General features: G+C 45.1%; 53 non-coding genes and 7 pseudogenes across 53 annotated transcripts; all 60 read left to right on the forward strand.

Annotated features, from left to right (window-relative positions):
* Window positions 1-23: 23 nt before the first annotated feature.
* LOC148557358 (5S ribosomal RNA) lies at window positions 24-142 on the forward strand. Its single transcript, XR_015890400.1, has one exon. It is a non-coding gene; the product is annotated as a 5S ribosomal RNA (ribosomal RNA).
* A 188-nt stretch (window positions 143-330) lies between these two features.
* On the forward strand, window positions 331-449 carry LOC148557359 (5S ribosomal RNA). Its single transcript, XR_015891368.1, has one exon. It is a non-coding gene; the product is annotated as a 5S ribosomal RNA (ribosomal RNA).
* A 194-nt stretch (window positions 450-643) lies between these two features.
* On the forward strand, window positions 644-762 carry LOC148557360 (5S ribosomal RNA). The gene has a single exon (XR_015889188.1). It is a non-coding gene; the product is annotated as a 5S ribosomal RNA (ribosomal RNA).
* A 201-nt stretch (window positions 763-963) lies between these two features.
* On the forward strand, window positions 964-1082 carry LOC148557361 (5S ribosomal RNA). Its single transcript, XR_015890069.1, has one exon. It is a non-coding gene; the product is annotated as a 5S ribosomal RNA (ribosomal RNA).
* A 193-nt stretch (window positions 1083-1275) lies between these two features.
* LOC148557362 (5S ribosomal RNA) lies at window positions 1276-1394 on the forward strand. The gene has a single exon (XR_015889306.1). It is a non-coding gene; the product is annotated as a 5S ribosomal RNA (ribosomal RNA).
* A 188-nt stretch (window positions 1395-1582) lies between these two features.
* LOC148557363 (5S ribosomal RNA) lies at window positions 1583-1701 on the forward strand. The gene has a single exon (XR_015891369.1). It is a non-coding gene; the product is annotated as a 5S ribosomal RNA (ribosomal RNA).
* Window positions 1702-1896: 195 nt separating this feature from the next.
* On the forward strand, window positions 1897-2015 carry LOC148557364 (5S ribosomal RNA). The gene has a single exon (XR_015889189.1). It is a non-coding gene; the product is annotated as a 5S ribosomal RNA (ribosomal RNA).
* A 204-nt stretch (window positions 2016-2219) lies between these two features.
* LOC148557365 (5S ribosomal RNA) lies at window positions 2220-2338 on the forward strand. The gene has a single exon (XR_015890070.1). It is a non-coding gene; the product is annotated as a 5S ribosomal RNA (ribosomal RNA).
* Window positions 2339-2533: 195 nt separating this feature from the next.
* On the forward strand, window positions 2534-2652 carry LOC148557366 (5S ribosomal RNA). Its single transcript, XR_015889308.1, has one exon. It is a non-coding gene; the product is annotated as a 5S ribosomal RNA (ribosomal RNA).
* Window positions 2653-2840: 188 nt separating this feature from the next.
* LOC148557367 (5S ribosomal RNA) lies at window positions 2841-2959 on the forward strand. Its single transcript, XR_015891370.1, has one exon. It is a non-coding gene; the product is annotated as a 5S ribosomal RNA (ribosomal RNA).
* A 195-nt stretch (window positions 2960-3154) lies between these two features.
* Window positions 3155-3273, forward strand: LOC148557368 (5S ribosomal RNA). The gene has a single exon (XR_015889190.1). It is a non-coding gene; the product is annotated as a 5S ribosomal RNA (ribosomal RNA).
* A 205-nt stretch (window positions 3274-3478) lies between these two features.
* LOC148557369 (5S ribosomal RNA) lies at window positions 3479-3597 on the forward strand. The gene has a single exon (XR_015888579.1). It is a non-coding gene; the product is annotated as a 5S ribosomal RNA (ribosomal RNA).
* Window positions 3598-3789: 192 nt separating this feature from the next.
* On the forward strand, window positions 3790-3908 carry LOC148557370 (5S ribosomal RNA). The gene has a single exon (XR_015890203.1). It is a non-coding gene; the product is annotated as a 5S ribosomal RNA (ribosomal RNA).
* Window positions 3909-4118: 210 nt separating this feature from the next.
* On the forward strand, window positions 4119-4237 carry LOC148557371 (5S ribosomal RNA). Its single transcript, XR_015891371.1, has one exon. It is a non-coding gene; the product is annotated as a 5S ribosomal RNA (ribosomal RNA).
* Window positions 4238-4438: 201 nt separating this feature from the next.
* On the forward strand, window positions 4439-4557 carry LOC148557372 (5S ribosomal RNA). Its single transcript, XR_015890051.1, has one exon. It is a non-coding gene; the product is annotated as a 5S ribosomal RNA (ribosomal RNA).
* Window positions 4558-4752: 195 nt separating this feature from the next.
* LOC148557373 (5S ribosomal RNA) lies at window positions 4753-4871 on the forward strand. Its single transcript, XR_015891372.1, has one exon. It is a non-coding gene; the product is annotated as a 5S ribosomal RNA (ribosomal RNA).
* A 201-nt stretch (window positions 4872-5072) lies between these two features.
* Window positions 5073-5191, forward strand: LOC148557374 (5S ribosomal RNA). Its single transcript, XR_015890062.1, has one exon. It is a non-coding gene; the product is annotated as a 5S ribosomal RNA (ribosomal RNA).
* A 193-nt stretch (window positions 5192-5384) lies between these two features.
* On the forward strand, window positions 5385-5503 carry LOC148557375 (5S ribosomal RNA). The gene has a single exon (XR_015891059.1). It is a non-coding gene; the product is annotated as a 5S ribosomal RNA (ribosomal RNA).
* A 194-nt stretch (window positions 5504-5697) lies between these two features.
* LOC148557376 (5S ribosomal RNA) lies at window positions 5698-5816 on the forward strand. Its single transcript, XR_015888958.1, has one exon. It is a non-coding gene; the product is annotated as a 5S ribosomal RNA (ribosomal RNA).
* A 196-nt stretch (window positions 5817-6012) lies between these two features.
* Window positions 6013-6131, forward strand: LOC148557377 (5S ribosomal RNA). The gene has a single exon (XR_015889239.1). It is a non-coding gene; the product is annotated as a 5S ribosomal RNA (ribosomal RNA).
* A 193-nt stretch (window positions 6132-6324) lies between these two features.
* LOC148557378 (5S ribosomal RNA) lies at window positions 6325-6448 on the forward strand (annotated as a pseudogene).
* Window positions 6449-6658: 210 nt separating this feature from the next.
* Window positions 6659-6777, forward strand: LOC148557379 (5S ribosomal RNA). The gene has a single exon (XR_015889852.1). It is a non-coding gene; the product is annotated as a 5S ribosomal RNA (ribosomal RNA).
* Window positions 6778-6971: 194 nt separating this feature from the next.
* Window positions 6972-7090, forward strand: LOC148557380 (5S ribosomal RNA). Its single transcript, XR_015888959.1, has one exon. It is a non-coding gene; the product is annotated as a 5S ribosomal RNA (ribosomal RNA).
* Window positions 7091-7295: 205 nt separating this feature from the next.
* On the forward strand, window positions 7296-7414 carry LOC148557381 (5S ribosomal RNA). The gene has a single exon (XR_015890204.1). It is a non-coding gene; the product is annotated as a 5S ribosomal RNA (ribosomal RNA).
* Window positions 7415-7650: 236 nt separating this feature from the next.
* On the forward strand, window positions 7651-7769 carry LOC148557382 (5S ribosomal RNA). The gene has a single exon (XR_015891373.1). It is a non-coding gene; the product is annotated as a 5S ribosomal RNA (ribosomal RNA).
* A 201-nt stretch (window positions 7770-7970) lies between these two features.
* LOC148557383 (5S ribosomal RNA) lies at window positions 7971-8089 on the forward strand. Its single transcript, XR_015890073.1, has one exon. It is a non-coding gene; the product is annotated as a 5S ribosomal RNA (ribosomal RNA).
* Window positions 8090-8281: 192 nt separating this feature from the next.
* Window positions 8282-8400, forward strand: LOC148557384 (5S ribosomal RNA). The gene has a single exon (XR_015891060.1). It is a non-coding gene; the product is annotated as a 5S ribosomal RNA (ribosomal RNA).
* A 193-nt stretch (window positions 8401-8593) lies between these two features.
* Window positions 8594-8712, forward strand: LOC148557385 (5S ribosomal RNA). Its single transcript, XR_015888960.1, has one exon. It is a non-coding gene; the product is annotated as a 5S ribosomal RNA (ribosomal RNA).
* Window positions 8713-8907: 195 nt separating this feature from the next.
* Window positions 8908-9026, forward strand: LOC148557386 (5S ribosomal RNA). The gene has a single exon (XR_015889241.1). It is a non-coding gene; the product is annotated as a 5S ribosomal RNA (ribosomal RNA).
* Window positions 9027-9220: 194 nt separating this feature from the next.
* On the forward strand, window positions 9221-9344 carry LOC148557387 (5S ribosomal RNA; annotated as a pseudogene).
* Window positions 9345-9579: 235 nt separating this feature from the next.
* Window positions 9580-9698, forward strand: LOC148557388 (5S ribosomal RNA). The gene has a single exon (XR_015890084.1). It is a non-coding gene; the product is annotated as a 5S ribosomal RNA (ribosomal RNA).
* A 193-nt stretch (window positions 9699-9891) lies between these two features.
* Window positions 9892-10010, forward strand: LOC148557389 (5S ribosomal RNA). Its single transcript, XR_015889191.1, has one exon. It is a non-coding gene; the product is annotated as a 5S ribosomal RNA (ribosomal RNA).
* A 228-nt stretch (window positions 10011-10238) lies between these two features.
* Window positions 10239-10357, forward strand: LOC148557390 (5S ribosomal RNA). Its single transcript, XR_015889922.1, has one exon. It is a non-coding gene; the product is annotated as a 5S ribosomal RNA (ribosomal RNA).
* Window positions 10358-10549: 192 nt separating this feature from the next.
* On the forward strand, window positions 10550-10668 carry LOC148557391 (5S ribosomal RNA; annotated as a pseudogene).
* Window positions 10669-10890: 222 nt separating this feature from the next.
* On the forward strand, window positions 10891-11009 carry LOC148557392 (5S ribosomal RNA). The gene has a single exon (XR_015891080.1). It is a non-coding gene; the product is annotated as a 5S ribosomal RNA (ribosomal RNA).
* Window positions 11010-11216: 207 nt separating this feature from the next.
* Window positions 11217-11335, forward strand: LOC148557393 (5S ribosomal RNA). The gene has a single exon (XR_015890095.1). It is a non-coding gene; the product is annotated as a 5S ribosomal RNA (ribosomal RNA).
* Window positions 11336-11527: 192 nt separating this feature from the next.
* On the forward strand, window positions 11528-11651 carry LOC148557394 (5S ribosomal RNA; annotated as a pseudogene).
* A 220-nt stretch (window positions 11652-11871) lies between these two features.
* LOC148557395 (5S ribosomal RNA) lies at window positions 11872-11990 on the forward strand. The gene has a single exon (XR_015890106.1). It is a non-coding gene; the product is annotated as a 5S ribosomal RNA (ribosomal RNA).
* A 405-nt stretch (window positions 11991-12395) lies between these two features.
* Window positions 12396-12519, forward strand: LOC148557396 (5S ribosomal RNA; annotated as a pseudogene).
* A 199-nt stretch (window positions 12520-12718) lies between these two features.
* On the forward strand, window positions 12719-12837 carry LOC148557397 (5S ribosomal RNA). Its single transcript, XR_015888753.1, has one exon. It is a non-coding gene; the product is annotated as a 5S ribosomal RNA (ribosomal RNA).
* Window positions 12838-13027: 190 nt separating this feature from the next.
* On the forward strand, window positions 13028-13146 carry LOC148557398 (5S ribosomal RNA). The gene has a single exon (XR_015889721.1). It is a non-coding gene; the product is annotated as a 5S ribosomal RNA (ribosomal RNA).
* A 226-nt stretch (window positions 13147-13372) lies between these two features.
* Window positions 13373-13491, forward strand: LOC148557399 (5S ribosomal RNA). Its single transcript, XR_015890118.1, has one exon. It is a non-coding gene; the product is annotated as a 5S ribosomal RNA (ribosomal RNA).
* Window positions 13492-13680: 189 nt separating this feature from the next.
* On the forward strand, window positions 13681-13799 carry LOC148557400 (5S ribosomal RNA). The gene has a single exon (XR_015889743.1). It is a non-coding gene; the product is annotated as a 5S ribosomal RNA (ribosomal RNA).
* A 193-nt stretch (window positions 13800-13992) lies between these two features.
* LOC148557401 (5S ribosomal RNA) lies at window positions 13993-14111 on the forward strand. Its single transcript, XR_015889900.1, has one exon. It is a non-coding gene; the product is annotated as a 5S ribosomal RNA (ribosomal RNA).
* Window positions 14112-14324: 213 nt separating this feature from the next.
* Window positions 14325-14443, forward strand: LOC148557402 (5S ribosomal RNA). The gene has a single exon (XR_015890045.1). It is a non-coding gene; the product is annotated as a 5S ribosomal RNA (ribosomal RNA).
* Window positions 14444-14636: 193 nt separating this feature from the next.
* LOC148557403 (5S ribosomal RNA) lies at window positions 14637-14755 on the forward strand. Its single transcript, XR_015890130.1, has one exon. It is a non-coding gene; the product is annotated as a 5S ribosomal RNA (ribosomal RNA).
* A 234-nt stretch (window positions 14756-14989) lies between these two features.
* On the forward strand, window positions 14990-15108 carry LOC148557404 (5S ribosomal RNA). The gene has a single exon (XR_015889817.1). It is a non-coding gene; the product is annotated as a 5S ribosomal RNA (ribosomal RNA).
* A 186-nt stretch (window positions 15109-15294) lies between these two features.
* On the forward strand, window positions 15295-15413 carry LOC148557405 (5S ribosomal RNA). Its single transcript, XR_015889711.1, has one exon. It is a non-coding gene; the product is annotated as a 5S ribosomal RNA (ribosomal RNA).
* A 222-nt stretch (window positions 15414-15635) lies between these two features.
* On the forward strand, window positions 15636-15754 carry LOC148557406 (5S ribosomal RNA). Its single transcript, XR_015888961.1, has one exon. It is a non-coding gene; the product is annotated as a 5S ribosomal RNA (ribosomal RNA).
* Window positions 15755-15951: 197 nt separating this feature from the next.
* LOC148557407 (5S ribosomal RNA) lies at window positions 15952-16070 on the forward strand. Its single transcript, XR_015889235.1, has one exon. It is a non-coding gene; the product is annotated as a 5S ribosomal RNA (ribosomal RNA).
* Window positions 16071-16264: 194 nt separating this feature from the next.
* LOC148557408 (5S ribosomal RNA) lies at window positions 16265-16383 on the forward strand. The gene has a single exon (XR_015888676.1). It is a non-coding gene; the product is annotated as a 5S ribosomal RNA (ribosomal RNA).
* Window positions 16384-16575: 192 nt separating this feature from the next.
* Window positions 16576-16699, forward strand: LOC148557409 (5S ribosomal RNA; annotated as a pseudogene).
* Window positions 16700-16926: 227 nt separating this feature from the next.
* LOC148557410 (5S ribosomal RNA) lies at window positions 16927-17045 on the forward strand. The gene has a single exon (XR_015890129.1). It is a non-coding gene; the product is annotated as a 5S ribosomal RNA (ribosomal RNA).
* A 401-nt stretch (window positions 17046-17446) lies between these two features.
* LOC148557411 (5S ribosomal RNA) lies at window positions 17447-17570 on the forward strand (annotated as a pseudogene).
* Window positions 17571-17757: 187 nt separating this feature from the next.
* On the forward strand, window positions 17758-17876 carry LOC148557412 (5S ribosomal RNA). The gene has a single exon (XR_015889491.1). It is a non-coding gene; the product is annotated as a 5S ribosomal RNA (ribosomal RNA).
* A 188-nt stretch (window positions 17877-18064) lies between these two features.
* Window positions 18065-18183, forward strand: LOC148557413 (5S ribosomal RNA). Its single transcript, XR_015890082.1, has one exon. It is a non-coding gene; the product is annotated as a 5S ribosomal RNA (ribosomal RNA).
* A 218-nt stretch (window positions 18184-18401) lies between these two features.
* On the forward strand, window positions 18402-18520 carry LOC148557414 (5S ribosomal RNA). Its single transcript, XR_015888731.1, has one exon. It is a non-coding gene; the product is annotated as a 5S ribosomal RNA (ribosomal RNA).
* A 209-nt stretch (window positions 18521-18729) lies between these two features.
* Window positions 18730-18848, forward strand: LOC148557415 (5S ribosomal RNA). Its single transcript, XR_015889192.1, has one exon. It is a non-coding gene; the product is annotated as a 5S ribosomal RNA (ribosomal RNA).
* Window positions 18849-19053: 205 nt separating this feature from the next.
* LOC148557416 (5S ribosomal RNA) lies at window positions 19054-19172 on the forward strand. The gene has a single exon (XR_015890292.1). It is a non-coding gene; the product is annotated as a 5S ribosomal RNA (ribosomal RNA).
* A 190-nt stretch (window positions 19173-19362) lies between these two features.
* LOC148557417 (5S ribosomal RNA) lies at window positions 19363-19481 on the forward strand. The gene has a single exon (XR_015890310.1). It is a non-coding gene; the product is annotated as a 5S ribosomal RNA (ribosomal RNA).
* The last annotated feature ends 142 nt before the right edge of the window (window positions 19482-19623 follow it).

Raw genomic sequence — 19623 nt, forward strand, 5'->3', positions numbered from 1 at the left:
AAATTATGTGCGCATATTATAATAGGTGCGATCATACCAGCACTAATGCACCGGATCCCATCAGAACTCCGCAGTTAAGCGTGCTTGGGCGAGAGTAGTACTAGTATGGGTGACCTCCTGGGAAGTCCTCGGGTTGCACCTCTTTTTTTTTTTTTTTTTACGTCGTGCTTACCCTCGTTCTTTAAACGGCGCTATCTTGCACAGTTTAGTTAAAGCGAGTCTCAATGACCTGATTTTAGGCAAGCTCCCACGGGCCCCGCAGGGATTTGCAACTCGACTTACCCTACGTCGCGAGACATGCATATGATAATTATGTGCGCATATTTTAATAGGTGCGATTATACCAGCACTAATTCACCGGATCCCATCAGAACTCCGCAGTTAAGCGTGCTTGGGCGAGAGTAGTACTAGGATGCGTGACCTCCTGGGAAGTCCTCGTGTTGCACCTCTTTTTTTTTTTTTTTTTTTTTTTACGTCGTGCTTACCCTCGTTCTTTAAACGGCGCTATCTTGCACAGTTTAGTTAAAGCGAGTCTCAATGACCTGATTTTAGGCAAGCTCCCACGGGCCCCGCAGGGATTTGCAACTCGACTTACCCTACGTCGCGAGACATGCATATGATAATTATGTGCGCATATTTTAATAGGTGCGATCATACCAGCACTAATTCACCGGATCCCATCAGAACTCCGCAGTTAAGCGTGCTTGGGCGAGAGTAGTACTAGGATGGGTGACCTCCTGGGAAGTCCTCGTGTTGCACCTTTTTTTTTTTTTTTTTTTTTTTTTTTATTTTACGTCGTGCTTACCCTCGTTCTTTAAACGGCGCTATCTTGAATAGTTTAGCTAAAGCGAGTCTCAATGACCTCATTTTAGGCAAGCTCGCACGGGCCCTGCAGGGATTTGCAGCTCGACTTACCCTACGTCGCGAGACATGCATATGATAATTATGTGCGCATATTTTAATAGGTGCGATCATACCAGCACTAATGCACCGGATCCCATCAGAACTCCGCAGTTAAGCGTGCTTGGGCGAGAGTAGTACTAGGATAGGTGACCTCCTGGGAAGTCCTCGTGTTGCACCTTTTTTTTTTTTTTTTTTTTTTTTACGTCGTGCTTACCCTCGTTCTTTAAACGGCGCTATCTTGAATAGTTTAGCTAAAGCGAGTCTCTATGACCTCATTTTAGGCAAGCTCGCACGGGCCCCGCAGGGATTCGCAGCTCAACTTACCCTACGTCGCAAGACATGCATATGAAAATTATGTGCGCATATTATAATAGGTGCGATCATACCAGCACTAATGCACCGGATCCCATCAGAACTCCGCAGTTAAGCGTGCTTGGGCGAGAGTAGTACTAGTATGGGTGACCTCCTGGGAAGTCCTCGTGTTGCACCTCTTTTTTTTTTTTTTTTTACGTCGTGCTTACCCTCGTTCTTTAAACGGCGCTATCTTGCACAGTTTAGTTAAAGCGAGTCTCAATGACCTGATTTTAGGCAAGCTCCCACGGGCCCCGCAGGGATTTGCAACTCGACTTACCCTACGTCGCGAGACATGCATATGATAATTATGTGCGCATATTTTAATAGGTGCGATTATACCAGCACTAATTCACCGGATCCCATCAGAACTCCGCAGTTAAGCGTGCTTGGGCGAGAGTAGTACTAGGATGCGTGACCTCCTGGGAAGTCCTCGTGTTGCACCTCTTTTTTTTTTTTTTTTTTTTTTTTACGTCGTGCTTACCCTCGTTCTTTAAACGGCGCTATCTTGCACAGTTTAGTTAAAGCGAGTCTCAATGACCTGATTTTAGGCAAGCTCCCACGGGCCCCGCAGGGATTTGCAACTCGACTTACCCTACGTCGCGAGACATGCATATGATAATTATGTGCGCATATTTTAATAGGTGCGATCATACCAGCACTAATTCACCGGATCCCATCAGAACTCCGCAGTTAAGCGTGCTTGGGCGAGAGTAGTACTAGGATGGGTGACCTCCTGGGAAGTCCTCGTGTTGCACCTTTTTTTTTTTTTTTTTTTTTTTTTTTTTTTTTTTACGTCGTGCTTACCCTCGTTCTTTAAACGGCGCTATCTTGAATAGTTTAGCTAAAGCGAGTCTCAATGACCTCATTTTAGGCAAGCTCGCACGGGCCCTGCAGGGATTTGCAGCTCGACTTACCCTACGTCGCGAGACATGCATATGATAATTATGTGCGCATATTTTAATAGGTGCGATCATACCAGCACTAATGCACCGGATCCCATCAGAACTCCGCAGTTAAGCGTGCTTGGGCGAGAGTAGTACTAGGATAGGTGACCTCCTGGGAAGTCCTCGTGTTGCACCTTTTTTTTTTTTTTTTTTTTTTTTTTACGTCGTGCTTACCCTCGTTCTTTAAACGGCGCTATCTTGAATAGTTTAGCTAAAGGGAGTCTCTATGACCTCATTTTAGGCAAGCTCGCACGGGCCCCGCAGGGATTCGCAGCTCAACTTACCCTACGTCGCAAGACATGCATATGAAAATTATGTGCGCATATTATAATAGGTGCGATCATACCAGCACTAATGCACCGGATCCCATCAGAACTCCGCAGTTAAGCGTGCTTGGGCGAGAGTAGTACTAGTATGGGTGACCTCCTGGGAAGTCCTCGTGTTGCACCTCTTTTTTTTTTTTTTTTTACGTCGTGCTTACCCTCGTTCTTTAAACGGCGCTATCTTGCACAGTTTAGTTCAAGCGAGTCTCAATGACCTGATTTTAGGCAAGCTCCCACGGGCCCCGCAGGGATTTGCAACTCGACTTACCCTACGTCGCGAGACATGCATATGATAATTATGTGCGCATATTTTAATAGGTGCGATTATACCAGCACTAATTCACCGGATCCCATCAGAACTCCGCAGTTAAGCGTGCTTGGGCGAGAGTAGTACTAGGATGCGTGACCTCCTGGGAAGTCCTCGTGTTGCACCTCTTTTTTTTTTTTTTTTTTTTTTTTACGTCGTGCTTACCCTCGTTCTTTAAACGGCGCTATCTTGCACAGTTTAGTTAAAGCGAGTCTCAATGACCTGATTTTAGGCAAGCTCCCACGGGCCCCGCAGGGATTTGCAACTCGACTTACCCTACGTCGCGAGACATGCATATGATAATTATGTGCGCATATTTTAATAGGTGCGATCATACCAGCACTAATTCACCGGATCCCATCAGAACTCCGCAGTTAAGCGTGCTTGGGCGAGAGTAGTACTAGGATGGGTGACCTCCTGGGAAGTCCTCGTGTTGCACCTTTTTTTTTTTTTTTTTTTTTTTTTTTTTTTATTTTACGTCGTGCTTACCCTCGTTCTTTAAACGGCGCTATCTTGAATAGTTTAGCTAAAGCGAGTCTCAATGACCTCATTTTAGGCAAGCTCGCACGGGCCCTGCAGGGATTTGCAGCTCGACTTACCCTACGTCGCGAGACATGCATATGATAATTATGTGCGCATATTTTAATAGGTGCGATCATACCAGCACTAATGCACCGGATCCCATCAGAACTCCGCAGTTAAGCGTGCTTGGGCGAGAGTAGTACTAGGATGGGTGACCTCCTGGGAAGTCCTCGTGTTGCACCTTTTTTTTTTTTTTTTTTTTTTTACGTCGTGCTTACCCTCGTTCTTTAAACGGCGCTATCTTGAATAGTTTAGCTAAAGCGAGTCTCTATGACCTCATTTTAGGCAAGCTCGCACGGGCCCCGCAGGGATTCGCAGCTCGACTTACCCTACGTCGCAAGACATGCATATGATAATTATGTGCGCATATTATAATAGGTGCGATCATACTAGCACTAATGCACCGGATCCCATCAGAACTCCGCAGTTAAGCGTGCTTGGGCGAGAGTAGTACTAGTATGGGTGACCTCCTGGGAAGTCCTCGTGTTGCACCTCTTTTTTTTTTTTTTTTTTTTTTTTTTTTTTTTTTTTATTACGTCGTGCTTACCCTCGTTCTTTAAACGGCGCTATCTTGCACAGTTTAGTTAAAGCGAGTCTCAATGACCTGATTTTAGGCAAGCTCCCACGGGCCCCGCAGGGATTTGCAACTCGACTTACCCTACGTCGCGAGACATGCATATGATAATTATGTGCGCATATTTTAATAGGTGCGATTATACCAGCACTAATTCACCGGATCCCATCAGAACTCCGCAGTTAAGCGTGCTTGGGCGAGAGTAGTACTAGGATGCGTGACCTCCTGGGAAGTCCTCGTGTTGCACCTCTTTTTTTTTTTTTTTTTTTTTTTTTTTTTTACGTCGTGCTTACCCTCGTTCTTTAAACGGCGCTATCTTGAATAGTTTAGCTAAAGCGAGTCTCAATGACCTCATTTTAGGCAAGCTCGCACGGGCCCCGCAGGGATTCGCAGCTCGACTTACCCTACGTCGCAAGACATGCATATGATAATTATGTGCGCATATTATAATAGGTGCGATCATACCAGCACTAATGCACCGGATCCCATCAGAACTCCGCAGTTAAGCGTGCTTGGGCGAGAGTAGTACTAGGATGGGTGACCTCCTGGGAAGTCCTCGTGTTGCACCTCTTTTTTTTTTTTTTTTTTTTTTTTACGTCTTGCTTACCCTCGTTCTTTAAACGGCGCTATCTTGCACAGTTTAGTTAAAGCGAGTCTCAATGACCTGATTTTAGGCAAGCTCCCACGGGCCCCGCAGGGATTTGCAACTCGACTTACCCTACGTCGCGAGACATGCATATGATAATTATGTGCGCATATTTTAATAGGTGCGATTATACCAGCACTAATTCACCGGATCCCATCAGAACTCCGCAGTTAAGCGTGCTTGGGCGAGAGTAGTACTAGGATGCGTGACCTCCTGGGAAGTCCTCGTGTTGCACCTCTTTTTTTTTTTTTTTTTTTTTTTTTTTTTTACGTCGTGCTTACCCTCGTTCTTTAAACGGCGCTATCTTGAATAGTTTAGCTAAAGCGAGTCTCAATGACCTCATTTTAGGCAAGCTCGCACGGGCCCCGCAGGGATTCGCAGCTCGACTTACCCTACGTCGCAAGACATGCATATGATAATTATGTGCGCATATTATAATAGGTGCGATCATACCAGCACTAATGCACCGGATCCCATCAGAACTCCGCAGTTAAGCGTGCTTGGGCGAGAGTAGTACTAGGATGGGTGACCTCCTGGGAAGTCCTCGTGTTGCACCTCTTTTTTTTTTTTTTTTTTTTTTACGTCTTGCTTACCCTCGTTCTTTAAACGGCGCTATCTTGCACAGTTTAGTTAAAGCGAGTCTCAATGACCTGATTTTAGGCAAGCTCCCACGGGCCCCGCAGGGATTTGCAACTCGACTTACCCTACGTCGCGAGACATGCATATGATAATTATGTGCGCATATTATAATAGGTGCGATCATACCAGCACTAATGCAACGGATCCCATCAGAACTCCGCGGTTAAGCGTGCTTGGGCGAGAGTAGTACTAGGATGGGTGACCTCCTGGGAAGTCCTCGTGTTGCACCTATTTTTTTTTTTTTTTTTTTACGTCGTGCTTACCCTCGTTCTTTAAACGGCGCTATCTTGCACAGTTTAGTTAAAGCGAGTCTCAATGACCTGATTTTAGGCAAGCTCGCACGGGCCCCGCAGGGATTTGCAACTCGACTTACCCTACGTCGCGAGACATGCATATATATGATAATTATGTGCGCATATTTTAATAGGTGCGATCATACCAGCACTAATTCACCGGATCCCATCAGAACTCCGCAGTTAAGCGTGCTTGGGCGAGAGTAGTACTAGGATGGGTGACCTCCTGGGAAGTCCTCGTGTTGCACCTCTTTTTTTTTTTTTTTTTTTTTTTTTACGTCGTGCTTGCCCTCGTTCTTTAAACGGCGCTATCTTGAATAGTTTAGCTAAAGCGAGTCTCAATTACATGATTTTAGGCAAGCTCGCACGGTCCCCGCAGGGACTCGCAGCTCGACTTACCCTACGTCGCAAGACACGCATATGATAATTATGTGCGCATATTATAAAAGGTGCGATCATACCAGCACTAATGCGCCGGATCCCATCAGAACTCCGCAGTTAAGCGTGCTTGGGCGAGAGTAGTACTAGGATGGGTGACCTCCTGGGAAGTCCTCGTGTTGCACCTTTTTTTTTTTTTTTTTTTTTTTTCCGTCGTGCTTACCCTCGTTCTTTAAACGGCGTTATCTTGCACAGTTTAGTTAAAGCGAGTCTCAATAACCTGATTTTAGGCAAGCTCCCACGGGCCCCGCAGGGATTTGCAACTCGACTTACCCTACGTCGCGAGACATGCATATGATAATTATGTGCGCATATTTTAATAGGTGCGATCATACCAGCACTAATTCACCGGATCCCATCAGAACTCCGCAGTTAAGCGTGCTTGGGCGAGAGTAGTACTAGGATGGGTGACCTCCCTTCCTGGGAAGTCCTCGTGTTGCACCTCTTTTTTTTTTTTTTTTTTTTTTTTTTTTTTTTTTTTTTTACGTCGTGCTTACCCTCGTTCTTTAAACGGCGCTATCTTGAATAGTTTAGCTAAAGCGAGTCTCAATGACCTCATTTTAGGCAAGCTCGCACGGGCCCCGCAGGGATTCGCAGCTCGACTTACCCTACGTCGCAAGACATGCATATGATAATTATGTGCGCATATTATAATAGGTGCGATCATACCAGCACTAATGCACCGGATCCCATCAGAACTCCGCAGTTAAGCGTGCTTGGGCAAGAGTAGTACTAGGATGGGTGACCTCCTGGGAAGTCCTCGTGTTGCACCTCTTTTTTTTTTTTTTTTTTTTTTTACGTCGTGCTTACCCTCGTTCTTTAAACGGCGCTATCTTGCACAGTTTAGTTAAAGCGAGTCTCAATGACCTGATTTTAGGCAAGCACCCACGGGCCCCGCAGGGATTTGCAACTCGACTTACCCTACGTCGCGAGACATGCATATGATAATTATGTGCGCATATTTTAATAGGTGCGATCATACCAGCACTAATTCACCGGATCCCATCAGAACTCCGCAGTTAAGCGTGCTTGGGCGAGAGTAGTACTAGGATGGGTGACCTCCTGGGAAGTCCTCGTGTTGCACCTCTTTTTTTTTTTTTTTTTTTTTTTTTTTTTTTTTTACGTCGTGCTTACCCTCGTTCTTTAAACGGCGCTATCTTGAATAGTTTAGCTAAAGCGAGTCTCAATGACCTCATTTTAGGCAAGCTCGCACGGGCCCCGCAGGGATTCGCAGCTCGACTTACCCTACGTCGCAAGACATGCATATGATAATTATGTGCGCATATTATAATAGGTGCGATCATACTAGCACTAATGCACCGGATCCCATCAGAACTCCGCAGTTAAGCGTGCTTGGGCGAGAGTAGTACTAGTATGGGTGACCTCCTGGGAAGTCCTCGTGTTGCACCTCTTTTTTTTTTTTTTTTTTTTTTTTTTTTTTTTTTTTTTTTTTTTTTTTTTTTTTTTTTTTTTTTTACGTCGTGCTTACCCTCGTTCTTTAAACGGCGCTATCTTGCACAGTTTAGTTAAAGCGAGTCTCAATGACCTGATTTTAGGCAAGCTCCCACGGGCCCCGCAGGGATTTGCAACTCGACTTACCCTACGTCGCGAGACATGCATATGATAATTATGTGCGCATATTTTAATAGGTGCGATTATACCAGCACTAATTCACCGGATCCCATCAGAACTCCGCAGTTAAGCGTGCTTGGGCGAGAGTAGTACTAGGATGCGTGACCTCCTGGGAAGTCCTCGTGTTGCACCTCTTTTTTTTTTTTTTTTTTTTTTTTTTTTTTACGTCGTGCTTACCCTCGTTCTTTAAACGGCGCTATCTTGAATAGTTTAGCTAAAGCGAGTCTCAATGACCTCATTTTAGGCAAGCTCGCACGGGCCCCGCAGGGATTCGCAGCTCGACTTACCCTACGTCGCAAGACATGCATATGATAATTATGTGCGCATATTATAATAGGTGCGATCATACCAGCACTAATGCACCGGATCCCATCAGAACTCCGCAGTTAAGCGTGCTTGGGCGAGAGTAGTACTAGGATGGGTGACCTCCTGGGAAGTCCTCGTGTTGCACCTCTTTTTTTTTTTTTTTTTTTTTACGTCTTGCTTACCCTCGTTCTTTAAACGGCGCTATCTTGCACAGTTTAGTTAAAGCGAGTCTCAATGACCTGATTTTAGGCAAGCTCCCACGGGCCCCGCAGGGATTTGCAACTCGACTTACCCTACGTCGCGAGACATGCATATGATAATTATGTGCGCATATTATAATAGGTGCGATCATACCAGCACTAATGCAACGGATCCCATCAGAACTCCGCGGTTAAGCGTGCTTGGGCGAGAGTAGTACTAGGATGGGTGACCTCCTGGGAAGTCCTCGTGTTGCACCTATTTTTTTTTTTTTTTTTTACGTCGTGCTTACCCTCGTTCTTTAAACGGCGCTATCTTGCACAGTTTAGTTAAAGCGAGTCTCAATGACCTGATTTTAGGCAAGCTCGCACGGGCCCCGCAGGGATTTGCAACTCGACTTACCCTACGTCGCGAGACATGCATATATATGATAATTATGTGCGCATATTTTAATAGGTGCGATCATACCAGCACTAATTCACCGGATCCCATCAGAACTCCGCAGTTAAGCGTGCTTGGGCGAGAGTAGTACTAGGATGGGTGACCTCCTGGGAAGTCCTCGTGTTGCACCTCTTTTTTTTTTTTTTTTTTTTTTTTACGTCGTGCTTGCCCTCGTTCTTTAAACGGCGCTATCTTGAATAGTTTAGCTAAAGCGAGTCTCAATTACATGATTTTAGGCAAGCTCGCACGGTCCCCGCAGGGACTCGCAGCTCGACTTACCCTACGTCGCAAGACACGCATATGATAATTATGTGCGCATATTATAAAAGGTGCGATCATACCAGCACTAATGCGCCGGATCCCATCAGAACTCCGCAGTTAAGCGTGCTTGGGCGAGAGTAGTACTAGGATGGGTGACCTCCTGGGAAGTCCTCGTGTTGCACCTTTTTTTTTTTTTTTTTTTTTTTTTCCGTCGTGCTTACCCTCGTTCTTTAAACGGCGTTATCTTGCACAGTTTAGTTAAAGCGAGTCTCAATAACCTGATTTTAGGCAAGCTCCCACGGGCCCCGCAGGGATTTGCAACTCGACTTACCCTACGTCGCGAGACATGCATATGATAATTATGTGCGCATATTTTAATAGGTGCGATCATACCAGCACTAATTCACCGGATCCCATCAGAACTCCGCAGTTAAGCGTGCTTGGGCGAGAGTAGTACTAGGATGGGTGACCTCCCTTCCTGGGAAGTCCTCGTGTTGCACCTCTTTTTTTTTTTTTTTTTTTTTTTTTTTTTTTTTTTTTTTTTTTTTTTTTTTTTTTTTTTTTTTTACGTCGTGCTTACCCTCGTTCTTTAAACGGCGCTATCTTGAATAGTTTAGCTAAAGCGAGTCTCAATGACCTCATTTTAGGCAAGCTCGCACGGGCCCCGCAGGGATTCGCAGCTCGACTTACCCTACGTCGCAAGACATGCATATGATAATTATGTGCGCATATTATAATAGGTGCGATCATACCAGCACTAATGCACCGGATCCCATCAGAACTCCGCAGTTAAGCGTGCTTGGGCGAGAGTAGTACTAGGATGGGTGACCTCCTGGGAAGTCCTCGTGTTGCACCTCTTTTTTTTTTTTTTTTTTTTTTACGTCGTGCTTACCCTCGTTCTTTAAACGGCGCTATCTTGCACAGTTTAGTTAAAGCGAGTCTCAATGACCTGATTTTAGGCAAGCACCCACGGGCCCCGCAGGGATTTGCAACTCGACTTACCCTACGTCGCGAGACATGCATATGATAATTATGTGCGCATATTTTAATAGGTGCGATCATACCAGCACTAATTCACCGGATCCCATCAGAACTCCGCAGTTAAGCGTGCTTGGGCGAGAGTAGTACTAGGATGGGTGACCTCCTGGGAAGTCCTCGTGTTGCACCTTTTTTTTTTTTTTTTTTTTTTTTTTTTTTTTTTTTTTTTTTTTTTTTTTTTTTTTTTTACGTCGTGCTTACCCTCGTTCTTTAAACGGCGCTATCTTGAATAGTTTAGCTAAAGCGAGTCTCAATGACCTCATTTTAGGCAAGCTCGCACGGGCCCTGCAGGGATTTGCAGCTCGACTTACCCTACGTCGCGAGACATGCATATGATAATTATGTGCGCATATTTTAATAGGTGCGATCATACCATCACTAATGCACCGGATCCCATCAGAACTCCGCAGTTAAGCGTGCTTGGGCGAGAGTAGTACTAGGATGGGTGACCTCCTGGGAAGTCCTCGTGTTGCACCTTTTTTTTTTTTTTTTTTTTTTTACGTCGTGCTTACCCTCGTTCTTTAAACGGCGCTATCTTGAATAGTTTAGCTAAAGCGAGTCTCTATGACCTCATTTTAGGCAAGCTCGCACGGGCCCCGCAGGGATTCGCAGCTCGACTTACCCTACGTCGCAAGACATGCATATGATAATTATGTGCGCATATTATAATAGGTGCGATCATACCAGCACTAATGCACCGGATCCCATCAGAACTCCGCAGTTAAGCGTGCTTGGGCGAGAGAAGTACTAGTATGGGTGACCTCCTGGGAAGTCCTCGTGTTTTTTTTTTTTTTTTTTTTTTTTTTTTTTTTTTTTTTTTTTTTTTTTTTTTTTTTTTTTACGTCGTGCTTACCCTCGTTCTTTAAACGGCGCTATCTTGCACAGTTTAGTTAAAGCGAGTCTCAATGACCTGATTTTAGGCAAGTTCCCACGGGCCCCGCAGGGATTTGCAACTCGACTTACCCTACGTCGCGAGACATGCATATGATAATTATGTGCGCATATTTTAATAGGTGCGATCATACCAGCACTAATTCACCGGATCCCATCAGAACTCCGCAGTTAAGCGTGCTTGGGCGAGAGTAGTACTAGGATGCGTGACCTCCTGGGAAGTCCTCGTGTTGCACCTCTTTTTTTTTTTTTTTTTTTTTTTTTTTTTTTTTTTTACGTCGTGCTTACCCTCGTTCTTTAAACGGCGCTATCTTGAATAGTTTAGCTAAAGCGAGTCTCAATGACCTCATTTTAGGCAAGCTCGCACGGGCCCCGCAGGGATTCGCAGCTCGACTTACCCTACGTCGCAAGACATGCATATGATAATTATGTGCGCATGTTATAATAGGTGCGATCATACCAGCACTAATGCACCGGATCCCATCAGAACTCCGCAGTTAAGCGTGCTTGGGCGAGAGTAGTACTAGGATGGGTGACCTCCTGGGAAGTCCTCGTGTTGCACCTCTTTTTTTTTTTTTTTTTTTTTACGTCGTGCTTACCCTCGTTCTTTAAACGGCGCTATCTTGCACAGTTTAGTTAAAGCGAGTCTCAATGACCTGATTTTAGGCAAGCTCCCACGGGCCCCGCAGGGATTTGCAACTCGACTTACCCTACGTCGCGAGACATGCATATGATAATTATGTGCGCATATTTTAATAGGTGCGATATTACCAGCACTAATTCACCGGATCCCATCAGAACTCCGCAGTTAAGCGTGCTTGGGCGAGAGTAGTACTAGGATGGGTGACCTCCCTTCCTGGGAAGTCCTCGTGTTGCACCTCTTTTTTTTTTTTTTTCTTTTTTTTTTTTTTTTTTTTTTTTTTTTTTTTTACGTCGTGCTTACCCTCGTTCCTTAAACGGCGCTATCTTGAATAGTTTAGCTAAAGCGAGTCTCAATGACCTCATTTTAGGCAAGCTCGCACGGGCCCCGCAGGGATTCGCAGCTCGACTTACCCTACGTCGCGAGACATGCATATGATAATTATGTGCGCATATTATAATAGGTGCGATCATACCAGCACTAATGCACCGGATCCCATCAGAACTCCGCAGTTAAGCGTGCTTGGGCGAGAGTAGTACTAGGATGGGTGACCTCCTGGGAAGTCCTCGTGTTGCACCTCTTTTTTTTTTTTTTTTTTTTTTTTACGTCGTGCTTACCCTCGTTCTTTAAACGGCGCTATCTTGCACAGTTTAGTTAAAGCGAGTCTCAATGACCTGATTTTAGGCAAGCTCCCACGGGCACCGGATCCCATCAGAACTCCGCAGTTAAGCGTGCTTGGGCGAGAGTAGTACTAGGATGGGTGACCTCCTGGGAAGTCCTCGTGTTGCACCTGTTTTTTTTTTTTTTTTTTTTTACGTCGTGCTTACCCTCGTTCTTTAAACGGCGCTATCTTGCACAGTTTAGTTAAAGCGAGTCTCAATGACCTGATTTTAGGCAAGCTCCCACGGGCCCCGCAGGGATTTGCAACTCGACTTACCCTACGTCGCGAGACATGCATATGATAATTATGTGCGCATATTTTAATAGGTGCGATCTTACCAGCACTAATTCACCGGATCCCATCAGAACTCCGCAGTTAAGCGTGCTTGGGCGAGAGTAGTACTAGGATGGGTGACCTCCCTTCCTGGGAAGTCCTCGTGTTGCACCTCTTTTTTTTTTTTTTTTTTTTTTTTTTTTACGTCGTTCTTACCCTCGTTCTTTAAACGGCGCTATCTTGAATAGTTTAGCTAAAGCGAGTCTCAATGACCTCATTTTAGGCAAGTTCGCACGGTCCCCGCAGGGATTCGCAGCTCGACTTACCCTACGTCGCGAGACATGCATATGATAATTATGTGCGCATATTTCAATAGGTGCGATCATACCAGCACTAATGCACCGGATCCCATCAGAACTCCGCAGTTAAGCGTGCTTGGGCGAGAGTAGTACTAGGATGGGTGACCTCCTGGGAAGTCCTCGTGTTGCACCTATTTTTTTTTTTTTTTTTACGTCGTGCTTACCCTCGTTCTTTAAACGGCGCTATCTTGCACAGTTTAGTTAAAGCGAGTCTCAATGACCTGATTTTAGGCAAGCTCGCACGGGCCCCGCAGGGATTTGCAACTCGACTTACCCTACGTCGCGAGACATGCATATATGATAATTATGTGCGCATATTTTAATAGGTGCGATCATACCAGCACTTATTCACCGGATCCCATCAGAACTCCGCAGTTAAGCGTGCTTGGGCGAGAGTAGTACTAGGATGGGTGACCTCCTGGGAAGTCCTCGTGTTGCACCTCTTTTTTTCTTTTCTTTTTTTTTTTTTTTTTTTTTTTTTTTTTTTTTTTTTTTTTTACGTCGTGCTTGCCCTCGTTCTTTAAACGGCGCTATCTTGAATAGTTTAGCTAAAGCGAGTCTCAATTACCTGATTTTAGGCAAGCTCGCACGGTCCCCGCAGGGATTCGCAGCTCGACTTACCCTACGTCGCAAGACATGCATATGATAATTATGTGCGCATATTATAAAAGGTGCGATCATACCAGCACTAATGCACCGGATCCCATCAGAACTCCGCAGTTAAGCGTGCTTGGGCGAGAGTAGTACTAGGATGGGTGACCTCCTGGGAAGTCCTCGTGTTGCACCTCTTTTTTTTTTTTTTTTTTACGTCGTGCTTACCCTCGTTCTTTAAACGGCGCTATCTTGCACAGTTTAGTTAAAGCGAGTCTCAATGACCTGATTTTAGGCAAGCTCCCACGGGCCCCGCAGGGATTTGCAACTCGACTTACCCTACGTCGCGAGACATGCATATGATAATTATGTGCGCATATTTTAATAGGTGCGATCATACCAGCACTAATTCACCGGATCCCATCAGAACTCCGCAGTTAAGTGTGCTTGGGCGAGAGTAGTACTAGGATGGGTGACCTCCTGGGAAGTCCTCGTGTTGCACCTCTTTTTTTTTTTTTTTTTTTTTTACGTCGTGCTTACCCTCGTTCTTTAAACGGCGCTATCTTGAATAGTTTAGCTAAAGCGAGTCTCAATGACCTGATTTTAGGCAAGCTCGCACGGGCCCCGCAGGGATTCGCAGCTCGACTTACCCTACGTCGCAAGACATGCATATGATAATTATGTGCGCATATTATAATAGGTGCGATCATACCAGCACTAATGCAACGGATCCCATCAGAACTCCGCAGTTAAGCGTGCTTGGGCGAGAGTAGTACTAGGATGGGTGACCTCCTGGGAAGTCCTCGTGTTGCACCTCTTTTTTTTTTTTTTTTTTTTTTTTTTTTTTTTTTTTTTTTTTACGTCGTGCTTGCCCTCGTTCTTTAAACGGCGCTATCTTGAATAGTTTAGCTAAAGCGAGTCTCAATTACCTGATTTTAGGCAAGCTCGCACGGTCCCCGCAGGGATTCGTAGCTCGACTTACCCTACGTCGCAAGACATGCATATGATAATTATGTGCGCATATTATAAAAGGTGCGATCATACCAGCACTAATGCACCGGATCCCATCAGAACTCCGCAATTAAGCGTGCTTGGGCGAGAGTAGTACTAGGATGGGTGACCTCCTGGGAAGTCCTCGTGTTGCACCTTTTCTTTTTTTTTTTTTTTTTTTACGTCGTGCTTACCCTCGTTCTTTAAACGGCGCTATCTTGCACAGTTTAGTTAAAGCGAGTCTCAATGACCTGATTTTAGGCAAGCTCCCACGGGCCCCGCAGGGATTTGCAACTCGACTTACCCTACGTCGCGAGACATGCATATGATAATTATGTGCGCATATTTTAATAGGTGCGATCATACCAGCACTAATTCACTGGATCCCATCAGAACTCCGCAGTTAAGCGTGCTTGGGCGAGAGTAGTACTAGGATGGGTGACCTCCTGGGAAGTCCTCGTGTTGCACCTCTTTTTTTTTTTTTTTCTTTTTTTTTTTTTTTTTTTTTTTTTTTTTTTTTTTTTTTTTTTTTTTACGTCGTGCTTACCCTCGTTCTTTAAACGGCGCTATCTTGCACAGTTTAGTTAAAGCGAGTCTCAATGACCTGATTTTAGGCAAGCTCGCACGGGCCCCGCAGGGATTTGCAACTCGACTTACCCTACGTCGCGAGACATGCATATGATAATTATGTGCGCATATTTTAATAGGTGCGATCATACCAGCACTAATTCACCGGATCCCATCAGAACTCCGCAGTTAAGCGTGCTTGGGCGAGAGTAGTACTAGGATGGGTGACCTCCTGTGAAGTCCTCGTGTTGCACCTCTTTTTTTTTTTTTTTACGTCGTGCTTGCCCTCGTTCTTTAAACGGCGCTATCTTGAATAGTTTAGCTAAAGCGAGTCTCAATTACATGATTTTAGGCAAGCTCGCACGGTCCCCGCAGGGACTCGCAGCTCGACTTACCCTACGTCGCATGACACGCATATGATAATTATGTGCGCATATTATAAAAGGTGCGATCATACCAGCACTAATGCCCCGGATCCCATCAGAACTCCGCAGTTAAGCGTGCTTGGGCGAGAGTAGTACTAGGATGGGTGACCTCCTGGGAAGTCCTCGTGTTGCACCTCTTTTTTTTTTTTTTTTTTTTTTTTTTTTTTTTTTTTTTTTTTTTTTTTTTTACGTCGTGCTTACCCTCGTTCTTTAAACGGCGTTATCTTGCACAGTTTAGTTAAAGCGAGTCTCAATGACCTGATTTTAGGCAAGCTCCCACGGGCCCCGCAGGGATTTGCAACTCGACTTACCCTACGTCGCGAGACATGCATATGATAATTATGTGCGCATATTTTAATAGGTGCGATCATACCAGCACTAATTCACCGGATCCCATCAGAACTCCGCAGTTAAGCGTGCTTGGGCGAGAGTAGTACTAGGATGGGTGACCTCCTGGGAAGTCCTCGTGTTGCACCTCTTTTTTTTTTTTTTTTTTTTTTTTTTACGTCGTGCTTACCCTCGTTCTTTAAACGGCGTTATCTTGCACAGTTTAGTTAAAGCGAGTCTCAATGACCTGATTTTAGGCAAGCTCCCACGGGCCCCGCAGGGATTTGCAACTCGACTTACCCTACGTCGCGAGACATGCATATGATAATTATGTGCGCATATTTTAATAGGTGCGATCATACCAGCACTAATTCACCGGATCCCATCAGAACTCCGCAGTTAAGCGTGCTTGGGCGAGAGTAGTACTACGGTGGGTGACCTCCTGGGAAGTCCTCGTGTTGCACCTCTTTTTTTTTTTTTTTTTTTTTTTACGTCGTGCTTACCCTCGTTCTTTAAACGGCGCTATCTTGAATAGTTTAGCTAAAGCGAGTCTCAATGACCTCATTTTAGGCAAGCTCGCACGGGCCCCGCAGGGATTCGCAGCTCGACTTACCCTACGTCGCAAGACATGCATATGATAATTATGTGCGCATGTTATAATAGGTGCGATCATACCAGCACTAATGCACCGGATCCCATCAGAACTCCGCAGTTAAGCGTGCTTGGGCGAGAGTAGTACTAGGATGGGTGACCTCTTGGGAAGTCCTCGTGTTGCACCTCTTTTTTTTTTTTTTTTTTTTTACGTCGTGCTTACCCTCGTTCTTTAAACGGCGCTATCTTGCACAGTTTAGTTAAAGCGAGTCTCAATGACCTGATTTTAGGCAAGCTCCCACGGGCCCCGCAGGGATTTGCAACTCGACTTACCCTACGTCGCGAGACATGCATATGATAATTATGTGCGCATATTTTAATAGGTGCGATCTTACCAGCACTAATTCACCGGATCCCATCAGAACTCCGCGGTTAAGCGTGCTTGGGCGAGAGTAGTACTAGGATGGGTGACCTCCCTTCCTGGGAAGTCCTCGTGTTGCACCTCTTTTTTTTTTTTTTTTTTTTTTTTTTTTTTTTTTTTTTTTTTTTTTTTTTTTTTTTACGTCGTGCTTACCCTCGTTCTTTAAACGGCGCTATCTTGAATAGTTTAGCTAAAGCGAGTCTCAATGACCTCATTTTAGGCAAGCTCGCACGGGCCCCGCAGGGATTCGCAGCTCGACTTACCCTACGTCGCGAGACATGCATATGATAATTATGTGCGCATATTATAATAGGTGCGATCATACCAGCACTAATGCACCGGATCCCATCAGAACTCCGCAGTTAAGCGTGCTTGGGCGAGAGTAGTACTAGGATGGGTGACCTCCTGGGAAGTCCTCGTGTTGCACCTCTTTTTTTTTTTTTTTTTTTTTTACGTCGTGCTTACCCTCGTTCTTTAAACGGCGCTATCTTGCACAGTTTAGTTAAAGCGAGTCTCAATGACCTGATTTTAGGCAAGCTCCCACGGGCACCGGATCCCATCAGAACTCCGCAGTTAAGCGTGCTTGGGCGAGAGTAGTACTAGGATGGGTGACCTCCTGGGAAGTCCTCGTGTTGCACCTGTTTTTTTTTTTTTTTTTTTACGTCGTGCTTACCCTCGTTCTTTAAACGGCGCTATCTTGCACAGTTTAGTTAAAGCGAGTCTCAATGACCTGATTTTAGGCAAGCTCCCACGGGCCCCGCAGGGATTTGCAACTCGACTTACCCTACGTCGCGAGACATGCATATGATAATTATGTGCGCATATTTTAATAGGTGCGATCTTACCAGCACTAATTCACCGGATCCCATCAGAACTCCGCAGTTAAGCGTGCTTGGGCGAGAGTAGTACTAGGATGGGTGACCTCCCTTCCTGGGAAGTCCTCGTGTTGAACCTCTTTTTTTTTTTTTTTTACGTCGTTCTTACCCTCGTTCTTTAAACGGCGCTATCTTGAATAGTTTAGCTAAAGCGAGTCTCAATGACCTCATTTTAGGCAAGTTCGCACGGGCCCCGCAGTGATTCGCAGCTCGACTTACCCTACGTCGCGAGACATGCATATGATAATTATGTGCGCATATTTCAATAGGTGCGATCATACCAGCACTAATGCACCGGATCCCATCAGAACTCCGCAGTTAAGCGTGCTTGGGCGAGAGTAGTACTAGGATGGGTGACCTCCTGCGAAGTCCTCGTGTTGCACCTATTTTTTTTTTTTTTTACGTCGTGCTTACCCTCGTTCTTTAAACGGCGCTATCTTGCACAGTTTAGTTAAAGCGAGTCTCAATGACCTGATTTTAGGCAAGCTCGCACGGGCCCCGCAGGGATTTGCAACTCGACTTACCCTACGTCGCGAGACATGCATATATGATAATTATGTGCGCATATTTTAATAGGTGCGATCATTCCAGCACTAATTCACCGGATCCCATCAGAACTCCGCAGTTAAGCGTGCTTGGGCGAGAGTAGTACTAGGATGGGTGACCTCCTGGGAAGTCCTCGTGTTGCACCTCTTTTTTTCTTTTCTTTTTTTTTTTTTTTTTTTTTTTTTTTTTTTTTTACGTCGTGCTTGCCCTCGTTCTTTAAACGGCGCTATCTTGAATAGTTTAGCTAAAGCGAGTCTCAATTACCTGATTTTAGGCAAGCTCGCACGGTCCCCGCAGGGATTCGCAGCTCGACTTACCCTACGTCGCAAGACATGCATATGATAATTATGTGCGCATATTATAAAAGGTGCGATCATACCAGCACTAATGCACCGGATCCCATCAGAACTCCGCAGTTAAGCGTGCTTGGGCGAGAGTAGTACTAGGATGGGTGACCTCCTGGGAAGTCCTCGTGTTGCACTTCTTCTTTTTTTTTTTTTTTTTTTTTTTTTTTTTTTTTTTACGTCGTGCTTACCCTCGTTCTTTAAACGGCGTTATCTTGCACAGTTTAGTTAAAGCGAGTCTCAATGACCTGATTTTAGGCAAGCTCCCACGGGCCCCGCAGGGATTTGCAACTCGACTTACCCTACGTCGCGAGACATGCATATGATAATTATGTGCGCATATTTTAATAGGTGCGATCATACCAGCACTAATTCACCGGATCCCATCAGAACTCCGCAGTTAAGCGTGCTTGGGCGAGAGTAGTACTAGGATGGGTGACCTCCTGGGAAGTCCTCGTGTTGCACCTTTTTTTTTTTTTTTTTTTTTTTTTTTTTTTTTTTTACGTCGTGCTTACCCTCGTTCTTTAAACGGCGCTATCTTGAATAGTTTAGCTAAAGCGAGTCTCAATGACCTCATTTTAGGCAAGCTCGCACGGGCCCCGCAGGGATTCGCAGCTCGACTTACCCTACGTCGCAAGACATGCATATGATAATTATGTGCGCATATTATAATAGGTGCGATCATACCAGCACTAATGCAACGGATCCCATCAGAACTCCGCAGTTAAGCGTGCTTGGGCGAGAGTAGTACTAGGATGGGTGACCTCCTGGGAAGTCCTCGTGTTGCACCTATTTTTTTTTTTATTTTTTTACGTCGTGCTTACCCTCGTTCTTTAAACGGCGCTATCTTGCACAGTTTAGTTAAAGCGAGTCTCAATGACCTGATTTTAGGCAAGCTCCCACGGGCCCCGCAGGGATTTGCAACTCGACTTACCCTACGTCGCGAGACATGCATATGATAATTATGTGCGCATATTTTAATAGTTGCGATCATACCAGCACTAATTCACCGGATCCCATCAGAACTCCGCAGTTAAGCGTGCTTGGGCGAGAGTAGTACTAGGATGGGTGACCTCCTGGGAAGTCCTCGTGTTGCACCTTTTTTTTTTTTTTTTTTTTTTTTTTTTTTTTTTTTTTTTTTTTTTTTTTTTTTTTTTTTTTTTTTTACGTCGTGCTTACCCTCGTTCTTTAAACGGCGCTATCTTGAATAGTTTAGCTAAAGCGAGTCTCAATGACCTCATTT

The sequence above is a fragment of the Arachis ipaensis genome, chromosome B6 (assembly GCF_059453495.1).
Source record: "Arachis ipaensis isolate K30076 ecotype BB chromosome B6, ASM5945349v1, whole genome shotgun sequence".
Classification (NCBI taxonomy): Eukaryota; Viridiplantae; Streptophyta; class Magnoliopsida; order Fabales; family Fabaceae; genus Arachis; species Arachis ipaensis.